We start from the raw sequence: 12,362 nt of genomic DNA, 5'->3' as shown, positions 1-12,362 counted from the left end.
AGTAGTATATTTTAGGCTAATGCTTGAACCGTTTCTTTTATGTTTTTATATCATTTCCATGCTATTTTTGGTATAGTTGTTGTGTGATTTCGTTACTTGTTTTTGGCCATATTTTTGGCCTATTTTGTTAATACTATTTTAATGCTCCTTTTAGAATTTAGTCACCATGTTAACATTAGACTTAGATTCGATTAACAATAACTCTAGGTTTAGAAATTAGGAATAGTTCCCTATTTTCATTCTTTTTCTTTTTCAACCATAAAACATCTAAAAAATACTTGAATAAATTCCCCATAAAAAATACAAAGAAAATACTTAAAACATTAATAATCAAAGTGAAAATTCTTAAAAAGGGAATGGAAGCTTGAACGTCCCTTGCTTAAGGGAATGTTCGAGTGCTTGGATCTCCCTTGCTTAAGGGTGCCATTCAGGCGTAAGTTCCCAACTTCTAAAAAACACAAACCAAAGAGTAACTCGAGTTTCCCTTGCTTAAGGGATTTCCTCGAAACACTCAAACTCTCTCTCTCTCTCTCTCTCTCTCTCCTCTCCTTTCTTAATGGCATTGTTATCTCCGCTCTATTGCATCCTAGGCTGTCCCCTTATGCAAGAGCGCGAGCGTTAACTCCGCCCAACTAAAAAACACAAAAACAAACAACAACTATGGAGCCGAACTACGTCGCTCTGATTCCTAAAAAGGATACGTAGGCATCAAGTCGCGGGGCTTGAACGAGCACATTTGTAAATATTTCCTTCTTTTCCCCGTATTTCCTTTTGCATTCATTCGCATGTAGACATAGACATAGTACACACCCTTTAGATAGAAACAAACATAGGTGGATACCATCGAGTACGATGGGCGCGAGGGGTGCTAATACCTTCCCCTCGCGTAACCGACTCCCGTACCTTGATTCTCTGGTCGCAAGACCCTGTTCCTTCCTTTGTTAGGTTATCTGATATTCCTTTCCCTTATGGGATAAATATATTGGTGGCGACTCTGTTCATTTTTCGCGAGCGTGCAACATGTGATAATGGGCGTGAATATGATAATTCAGTATTTCATAAATAATATGTTTATAATGGTATTATTTTTCGTTTCTCTTGCCCTCACACTTCATCATAAAATGGAAAAGCAAAACGTAAAATACGCACCATTAACAACATGATTCCCACTATTCTCGCTCATTCATTCGTCCCTTCCTCATTTTGGCATTACACACTTCAAATGGTAACCTATATTCTTAATATCCTTCCCCAAAAGAATTTTTCCAATTACTCCCTTACCCAACTTCTGTATCATTGTGATCCCTCCTACACACACCTTCGAGTCTTTGATTGTCTTTGTTATCCATTATATCCATTCACTACCATTAATTAACTACAACCACATGCTCGATCCCTTATGTCTTCTTAGGATATCCCACTAATCACAGGTTAAGAATGTTTTGATTTTTCGCACATAAATATCATTATTTTTGGACAAGTCATCTTTGATGAGCCATAATTTCCCTTTGCACCCATCAATTGTCCAACAATGGAAAAATCTCACCCTGCAACCTCTTACCACTAATCATCCCATATCGGACCATCATTATATATGACCCACCGGACCACATCATTCCTCTCAAACCTCCTCCACCGCCAGAACATCCTCCCCCTCCACGGCTACACCCGATACTTCCCCATCACCTACACCTTTGGCAAAGCCTGCGCCACCTACTAGGACTATGGGCACCCGTATCACACGTGGTATCTACAAAGCCCTAAATATATTTAATCTTTCTGTTATCATTGATGATTCAACCATCCCACCTTTTCCCAAAAACCGCAAACTAGCCCTATCTGACCCAAATTGGAAATTTGCAATGCTTTTTGAATTTAATGCTCTTATTAAGAATAATATGTGTGATCTAGTTCCACGACCTTGTGATGTTAATAATATTCGTTGTATATGGATTTTCCATCATAAAAAATAAATCTAATGGCTATTTTGAGCATTACAAAGCTCGTATTGTAGGTGATGGCATGTCGCAAATTGCAGGTGTAGATTGTGATGAGACATTCAGTTATGTGGCCAAGTCATGGCTTATTCATGAACTAGATGTCCATATTGCATTTCTGCATGGTAATCCTCATCACCCAGATTATATGTGTGCCACTTGCAAAAATCACTATATGGTCTTAAGCAAGCGCCTCATTCCTTGTACCAGCGCTTTGCTGACTTTGTCGCCACCAGTGGATTTCAGCACATCACCTCTGATCATTCACCCTTTATCTACCGACGTTGCTCTGACAAGGCTTGCATCTCACTTTATGTTGATGACATCATTCTTATCATTCCTTTCATGACCTACGCAAATCTATCACGGTGTAACACCCCTAAATAACTAGATTATTTATTTATTTATTTATTTGTTTATTTATGAATATTGTCATTTCTTTGTGAACTTATGTGATGTTTTGGTAAATATGATGTACGACGTGGTTCTATGTGTGGTAGAGCGCGAATTAAAAAGATAATGAATATTTTTAATAATTTTAGATAATTAAAATAATTAGTTAGAATTATTTTAGTTAGAAAAATAGAATAATATTGTAAGAGGATAAGTGAGGGAAAGGGTGGAAAGACCTGTTAAGGTCCAAGGGGTAAGTTTGACAAAAGGAGAAAAGTTGAGGTTTAAGTGATTGATTATGTACGATCGCTTTTGGAAGACAAGTAGAGAAAAAGGCTAAGACACAGAGAGAGAAGAAGAGAACTCACTATGCCAAAAAAGATATTTAATAGCGCTTTTTTAAGCATTTAATAGCGCTTTAAAACCCTATCAAAGCTCCTGCTATTAAAGGTTGGCTACCTATAATAGCACTTTAAAAATGCTATTAAAGTATACTCTTTAATAGCATTTTCTCTAAAAGTGCTATTATTAATCCATTTCTAAATAACGTTTCCTAATCCTACCAATTGACAGCACTTTTAAAATAAGAGCTATTATAGGCATGTTTATTAAAAATGATTTATATATTTTAAAAAGGACTTGATTAATTATAAAATCTGCACATACATAACAAGCAAAGTTATATACATAGCAAAATTATATACATATCTTAATTACATTCATAGTAAGCAAAATTATATTTATTTTAACAACTTCTGCATCCAAGTTTTTTCCACACCTACACATAGAATAAATTTGATTTCAGATTAATACATGAATGGAAAAAATCAATTTGAAAATGAATTTTAGTTGTTGCCAGCAAGTAAGACCGTGAAAGCTATGGCTAGGGAAGGTCGCAATGAGACTGCGAGAACACTAACAGAACACTCTCTGACCCCAGTAACGTCCGCCAGTATTATCCCCTGAAATGGCTGAAACAGATAGATAGTTAGCATGTGAAGCAGCAGCACGTGAAGCTGTGGAAAATGATGAGATTGAAGAAATGAGAAAACAAAAATTTGAGTTGGGGGAAGCCTTAAGAGTTTCCCAAAAAAATGAGAGCTACACAACAACCAGTACTATGGAAAACATCTACCATGATGGTTGGAAAAGGGATACAACCACGTCAGAACAACCGTTGTGAGGTAACCTATGATTGTATGTATGATGCTTTCCACCACGGGCGTAGGACCATTCTGATAAACTATGTAGTGCATCTTATATCACAACGGTCAAAGTAAACAATTCTTGTGATATATAGTGAAATGTCATGGGTTCGATACCTAGAGATTGTATAATTATTTAAATTTCCACTCTTTCTAAAACCATGGTTAGTATAATAATCGTGATTAAATAATTTTTTTAATTTTAGTTTTATTTTTCCATATATTACAAACCTGTATTTTTTTTCATAATTAACATGTATACAAATTATCAGATATATTATAACCTATACATAAAATAATTAACTTGTATATTATACATATATCAATTAAATATTCACAAAAATGTTATAGACATATTAAGCAACAAAAATAAATTTACAACCATCAAAGACAATGTCATGATAAAATACCAACCCTCCCCCATTTTCATTCAATGCATTGAACAAAAATGCCCAACATTTACGAACATCTTCTAAGTCATCGAGAGAGAAAGGTGTCTTGTCGTTGAACATCTACATAAAAAAGTGGAAAAAATATTGAATGTCACGTCTTTTGAATCATAATAGAAAATTACTCTAACATTAATATGTTATTTCTAAACACATTTCATGATATTATATATACCTTATCCCACGAATCAATAATGTCGGCAGAGACGATGTTATACATGTGTTACATTACATAGTACCCACACTTCAATTCCTCTAGTTGTTTTCTAGTCTACAAATTTAAAAATTTCGCGTGAATATATATAACCACACATTTCATGAATATATATAAGTTAATGTCACAAGTTATCCAGGGCTCACAAAATTGGAGCTTTTTTCTAGAGTAGTTTGTCATATGATGTCTCTCTACAACACTAGAAATTGAAAATGATTTATAAATATTAGACACTATGATAATTACAAATTCAAAAAAAAAATAATAATAAAAGTCTCATAAACATAAAGTTACCTAATCATGATATGTTTTATCTTAGGTTCAAGTGGTATATTTAACGAACAAAATGTAGCTAACATATTCGTCCGAATAGATATGATAATCAATTGTAAAACATAAAAAACTAACTATAAAAGATAAACCATTTATTTAAAATTACTCATTTATGGAGGAATGATGCTAAGTAACATTCTTTCCCACCCTCTTATGTGATGTTAGAAGTCTTTAATATTTTTTGGAGTATTAACTGTAAATCATACTCTAGCTAGATCCAACAATCCATATGCATCTGTTTTTTTAACTTTATACAAACATGTGATTGTACCTAAATGGTTAAATAAAATTAAAAAAAAACACGTGAGGAATTACAAAATTACAAAAAAATGAATGTACCATAATGAGATATACTTACGTGCCTCAAACTTGTATTAGCCCTATGTCTAACCACTTCTATCCAACAATCACATCCTTTATAACTTTAGGATGGACTATGAACTCCTCTAACCCCTCAATATCTGGATCATGTTCTAGCGCAAGAGTAAACAACTCATCTTTGTGGCACATAAGGGTACTTAACATTTTGGTATGTTATCCTTCAAAGGGATTAAACAACCCATTATTGAACTCGTGACAGGTGGGGCGGTTAAACAACTCTGTTTTGTTCTAGCTCCACATACAACATTTCTAGCAAGTAATTGATCGTCCTCATTATCTTCTTCATTCGTACACGGTTGGACAATACCACTTATTCTCTACATCATAAAAAGCACAGGAACACATAACATAATTAACACAATCTTCTAACATTTATGCACAAAACAGAATTATTAAAATATTCTCACATACCGCATATAACTCTTTTATGTATTCAAGTTTTCTCATGCGAGTTTCCCGCTCCACCTTTAACTTCTCTTGAATTTTTTTGTTGAGTATCAATCTTCCTCTGTAACTATTCTAACGTTTCATTTTGCGTCTATCCGATGGTTTTTCTAGATGAATCAAAATACGCTCTCAAGCCGATGTTATCTCCAAAACCTTGGACACGCCCACTGTGCTCATTTATTCCGGTGGCTTATACTAACATATCTCGTCATGGTTATGGAACAAAGGATACTTCACGAGTTGAGGCTACCACCGAATCCCACACAACATGATATGATAAACAGTGTTAATTACCAAAGCCATTTAAGAAACACTAAACATATGCACAACAAGTCCTACGTACTTACAATTCTTTGAGCGACTAATCTTGAGGCCTCGGAAGTGTATTCTCCATTTGGCCTTTGTCGAGTCCTCTTCCACTTCTCATGTTGTGATGGTGGAGATGGTTCCCGATCACCCGCATCTCCTAGTTATTGCCTTTTTCAGCAATCAATATTTTCTCAAGTTTTCTGTAACCTCCACGAGACAATCAATAGTTGTATCTATAAAATCATCAGAAAACACAACTGGTACAAACCATGAAATTCTTATAACTATGAGACTTCATAAACTTTTTCCAAACCTTCCTGCTTGGATAAGGATATTTCACCCGTGGGCGCTCAATATTGACGTAGCCTTCGTAATGTAGTTACTCGTGAGCAGTGACTTACAACTCCTCCAAGCCACACCAACATAAGTGATCCATTTTTTGGTCAACTTCAAATCATCAGTAAACTCAAACATCATCGACACATTTATATAAATAAGTATGTATTAATGTTTATATAAAGTAATATTGAATCAATTAAAATTAAAATTAATACCTGAACGTATGTCCATATGCTCTTTTTCACCTCCTCTGTTACATTTTTTCAATCATCTATCTATATGCTGACTTTGCTACGTCCAAGGAACATAACATAACTCTTAAAAGCAGGACCATGAAGAATCATATAAAAGGCGCTAAACTCGACTGAAAGTCTAGCACCTAACTTGTGGACTTTTTTTTAACTTAGCCATCATTGTGGCACCTCTTTTTTTCTATTCTCCGCCTACAGATTGAGAATCGTTTGTAACAGTTCTATTTGTAAACATAGCTTCATCAAGATATAAAACAATCAACATTAGGACATAAACATCATTCACAATAGGATCACCAACAGCAAATACATCAACAACAACTGAAGAGAGAAGTTAGTTAGCTCTGTTACCTTAAAGTGAATAATTCATATCTCCATGGTTATTAATAAAAATGGTTGTGATATATAATGGAAATTTATGAAAATTTCCAGGTTTTAAGAATTTAAAATGTTAAAAAGTTACAGAAAAATATACCAAAACTCTTTTCTTTAACAACCTCGGTGATATAAGATTGACCTTAATGATAATTTATAATAAAGCGTAAGATTTTATGACATTAAAAATTAATAAAAATGGAAAATATATTTAGGAACCTTGGTGATATTAATTTATTTTTTAAAATAAAAACGCAAGGCTTATCTAATATACAGAAGAAATCACGAATTAGTAGGGCTCAGAATCGAACTAACTTTCACGTATATGATATCACTATGGTTGATTTCATAAACTGTGGTAATAAAAATAAATTGTTTAATTAAAAATGAAAAAATATATAGGCGCCAATAGTTTATAGATATCATTACAGTTCCCTAAAGGACCATGGTAAAGGTGGCGTCATTGTATGTATTATTTGTAGTAGCTAGTGAGCTTATGAAAGAGTATATGCTCCCACAAAAGAATCCAACTCATGCATGGTTCTACGGGTGTAAATCAAGGTTTCAGTGGATATGGTAGAATTGATGGATTTGGAGCGGTTGGTGGTTAAGGAGACGTAATCGAGGATGATGACGAGGATGAGGAAGAAGAAAAAGAGGAGGGTGAAGAACATTAACTTTTTTGTTTAATTAACTATTTTTAAATTTAATTTGTAGAATATGTAAAATATTTTTAACTAATTTTGGATTTAAAATTTTTTTGTGAGTGCACTTGCTCATTAGATGTTTTGTATGATGTCAAAACTTAGGAAAACTTTAGCATTTTTGTATATTAAACGATATCTCTGAGTCGTTATTAGCGCCTTTGCATTACGAATCTTAGAATTCCCTTAGAACATGTTTGAAAAAGGTATCATGCAAAAAAAATTACATAGCATTAAAAATCAATTGCAAGCTTGAAAAATCATTTTCTGCTCAAAACACAAGTGCATGTGTCAACACATACGTGCTTGTGGTCGACACATGTACCTCAATAATGAAGCATGTGGCTTCTGTTTGTATGTGTCGACACATACTACTTTTCAGGTTGACACATGCATTCAAAATTACTATTATGTGTCGACACATACGTATTTCAGGTCGACACATATGTTGCAGTTTTGAAGCATGTCGCTTCTGTTTTAATGTGTCGATACATAACCTCATATAGGTCAACACATGAATTTACATAGGTCGACACATGCCTTACATGTGTCGACATATTCGGTTTTTTTCTAAAAATTTGCATCCTTTTTCACATCATTAGGTTTCCCTATCCCCTCCAACTTGCACTAGTATAAATATATCATATATGCATCATTTTCAATTTGATGAAACTATGTAAACACATACTAAGATTGCTCATCATCTTTAACCTTGCATCTATGCATACACATAAATAAAGTATACATGATCAGTCATTGTTTGGGTGTCATATAGACTTGGTTGATAACATTTAATTTAGGTTGGTGGTAACCTAAGGTTGGGTTTAGAATCATAGGGGGTTTCATTGGAAAAACTGTGAGGGATTTTACATCAACATCAAGGTGTTGATTTGGGGGTTTTCAACAAGAGTTACACAATTGGATTCGATCGAGTGAAGAGCTTTGAAGAACAAGAGGTTCTTGCAAAGGAGTAGCCTGAGGCGGTGAATCAATTGGTCATCTTGGGTGACAATAACTCCCAATTAGGATTCAACCGAGTGAATGCTTTGAACAACGATGGTATCTTGCAAAGGAGTAGCGTGAGATGATGAATCAATGGGTGTTTGTTGAGTGACTTGATCAAACTCGGATCAAGGGAAGAGAAGTGCAAGGATCGACATCAAACATAGGGTTTAAAGGGTTGGATTGCTACACATCTTTTGTAATCAATTTTTTGCATAGTAAGATTGATATATCAATTTCAAATTGGAATTGGGGACAAACGTAGCCGTAGCGAGGACGATCGGTGAACTGCCTAAAAAACTCCTCATTGTTTCCGCTCGCCATTGTTTAAACACCTTTAAAATTTGAAATTTAAAGTTCGGGATCTATTCACCCCCTCAAGATAAGTTGTCGTTGTCTAACATTTTTAACATCTTTTAAATTTAAATATTTTTAATTAATTATGTTTTTAAATATTTTTATTAAATTTTGAATTTAAAATATTATTGGCTACAAATTATTTATTATTATATTTATATTATTATAAATATTTATAATAATATAAATATAATAAGATTTTTTTTTTATTAAAATCATAAAATTACGAGGTGTTTTTTTCCTGGCAAACATATGCGTTGCAAGGTGTTTACACACAACAAAAAAGTAAAGTTTGATTTGCATCCTAACACAACTGGCACGCTGTTTTGATCACCTGGGATAGAGTGTTAGGGCGTGATTAACACTTAGTAATGTTGCGGCGTGATTTTCATCCAACAATGTTGCAGCATAAATCTACAAAGTGAACATCTGCTTCGCAAGTTTTTGGTTGCATGGTTATTTTAAGAATTGTGGCGTCATTGCCACTCAGCAAATTTTAATTTTTTCTTCTATAGTGACACCAATGATCACTAACTATTATTAATTACAACATGGGAATTATGCCCCTCCACTATATTGGCATTGTAGGGGTTTTCTTGTGTTGTGAGGGATTTATGATCACCAGGTAAACCAGGTTTTTTTTGTAGTGTTATAAGTATTAGTAAAGAGTTCAGTTTATTAAAATTGATATATTAAACTTAAACAATTTGACTATATCAATGAAATTGATGCAAACGATTTTATCGTATAAAAATATAATCAAAAGATTAAAAGAAAAATAATATTTTACTATTTCATTAATGAAGACTAAGGTGGCCATGACCAATTAATTAGTTTAAAAGCCGCAGACCGTACTGTTTTTTAATTTAAAGGCAGTTCCTAATTCCTATCATTAGCGACTAGGTTACAAGAGAACAACAGTTGGCAATTTAATAATTTAAAAGGCGCAGTCATTTGGAAGTTTAATAACTACAACCAGGTTAGAAGAGAACAATTTCCTCCATATTTGACTCCTAGCATAGCCACATACCATGTTTCATGTTGCCTATAAATTCTAATGACAGATCTGAATAGCTACAACAACAACATACATACATCTCTTTGTTTCATAGATGGAGTTTTTGCTAAGTTCTATGATCCTCCTATTTCTATTACCATTCACTCTCTATTTTCTACTTTCTAAATGCACTAAAAACATTATCAAACTTCCACCAGGACCTACTCCTCTTCCTCTTATAGGAAACCTCCATCAATTAGGAAAAAAGCCACACAAATCCTTAGCCAAATTATCTGAAATTCACGGTCCAATCATGAGTCTAAAGTTAGGTCAAGTAACAACCATAGTTGTATCTTCACCCAACATGGCCAAACAAATACTCCAAACACATGATAATCTCTTATCTAACAGAACCGTTCCCGGTGCTGTAAAAGTTCATGACCACCACAAATACAACATTGCATTCTTACCAATTGCACCTCTTTGGAGAGTTAAGAAAACTATGCAATAATCAATTATTCTCTAACAAAACACTCGATGAGAGTAAGGGAATAAGACTTCAGAAACTGAAAGATTGTCTCAACGATATTAACCAAAGTAGTCTGGTTAACGAAGCTGTTAATATTGGAGATATGGTTTTCAAGACATCAATTAATTTGTTGTCAAATACTATTTTCTCTGTAGATTTGGTTCAACCTGGTGAATCAGTTGGAGATTTCAAGGAGCTAATTGTGAATATATTGAAAGAGTGTGGAAAACCAAACATTGCTGATCTTTTTCCTGCGTTAAATATGTTTGACTTTGATCTACAAGGTATTAAACGCCGTAACGCTGTTCATGCTCAGAAGGTTTTTGATATCTTCCAACGTTTAATTGATGAAAGATTGAAGCTGAGGGAAGTACAAGGTTTTGACACAAACAATGACATGCTAAGTAAGTTGCTCAACATTGCTCAAGATAACAGCCAAGAAATGAGCATTGCCAAAATCACACATTTATCTCTGGTACTTTCCTATCTCTTTGACATTAATAGTACATAAATATAAATAAATGTTGTTTAGGAATTCCTTGACTAACCGTTGACACTCATTTGATAGTATATACTAATTGAATGTTGTGATTTTATCAGACTTTATTTATTGCTGGTACGGAGACAATTTCAGCTACTCTAGAATGGGCAATGGCAGAATTGCTCAAAAATGAAAAGCTTATGTCAAAAGCAAAACAAGAGTTGGAACAAATCATTGGCAAAGGAAAACCAGTTGAAGATTCAGATATTGTTAAGCTTCCTTATTTACAAGCAATATTAAAAGAGACATTTAGATTACACCCTTCCGTTCCATTTTTACTTCCTCGAAAAGCCAATGCAAATGTGGAAATTGATGGCTACACAATCCCAAAAGATGCACAAATTTGGGTCAATGTGTGGGCTATTGGTAGAAATTCAAGTGTTTGGGAAAATGCAAATTTGTTTTCACCAGAGAGATTCTTAAATTCTGAAATTGATGCAAAAGGTCACAATTTCGAGCTTCTACCATTTGGTGCTGGAAGGAGAATTTGTCCTGGTATACCGTTAGCGACAAAGATGTTACATTTGATGTTGGGTTCATTTATCAATTGTTTTAACTGGAAATTAGAAGATGGAATGAAAATACAAGATATGAACATGGAGGACAAGTTTGGACTATCATTAGAGAAGTCTCAGCCGCTAAGAGTTGTTCCCGAAAGAATATGCAATTAGGGCTATTTGAAATATGTTTAGCAAACACTATTTATTTATTTGTTGTAATACTGTTTGAATTTATTTGTAGAAATAGGGATTTCATTGTTTGAAATAAGTAACATATTCCGTTTGTTTTTTTTATACTCTTTTTTTGAATCATTTTATAATAAAATTATTTTATACTCATAGCACCGCCATGTACCATCGGTATGTTCAGATCTAACTTAACAGAAGAAAAACCCAAGAGAATGAAGATTGATCAATTTATAATTATATAATGTGAATATAGTCTTGTGACTATGTAAATTACTTTTTTTGCATTTTTCACAAATATCTATTTTTCTTATGTAATTATAATCTTGTTGATGTTTAATTCTTGCAAAGCATATAGATTTAAACAAAGTCATAAACTTGCAGCCAAGGTTGTCAGAATCGAGTTTTTACCTTAACTCGTTTTATCTAGGTAAAATCGAAACGTAAAATCGAAACGTAAAATCATAGAGTTTACCTCATATTAAAATTATATTAAATTTATATATGCGACATATATATACTTATATAATATTTTAAATGCATTAATTATTTGAAATTTTAACTTAATAATAAAGCAAAATTATACTATATCATCATAATAAAGTGTAATATTCACAAATTTGTATCAAACTACATAAATTGTCCATCAAATAATAAAAAGTAACATCTAAAAGATTATAAAAAAAACAATAATTTCATAAGTTTTTGAAGTTTAGGAAAACAAATCTTTTCATCTTCATCTTCAACTTAATCAAAAGTTCAATCCTTCTACAACATCATCTTCATTAGAACATTCATATTCGACTTGATTAAATCCATCTCCAAATGTTAAAGATTCTTTAATATTATAACT

General features: G+C 33.1%; 1 pseudogene; it reads left to right on the top strand.

Moving 5' to 3' along the window:
- Positions 1 to 9,824: 9,824 nt before the first annotated feature.
- Positions 9,825 to 11,565, top strand: LOC131623974 (geraniol 8-hydroxylase-like; annotated as a pseudogene).
- Positions 11,566 to 12,362: the final 797 nt, after the last annotated feature.

Source organism: Vicia villosa, unplaced genomic scaffold (assembly GCF_029867415.1).
Source record: "Vicia villosa cultivar HV-30 ecotype Madison, WI unplaced genomic scaffold, Vvil1.0 ctg.000089F_1_1, whole genome shotgun sequence".
In the NCBI taxonomy this organism is placed as follows: domain Eukaryota; kingdom Viridiplantae; phylum Streptophyta; class Magnoliopsida; order Fabales; family Fabaceae; genus Vicia; species Vicia villosa.
The sequence above is the reverse complement of the archived record's forward strand: the minus strand, read 5'-3'. Positions and strand labels throughout refer to the sequence as shown.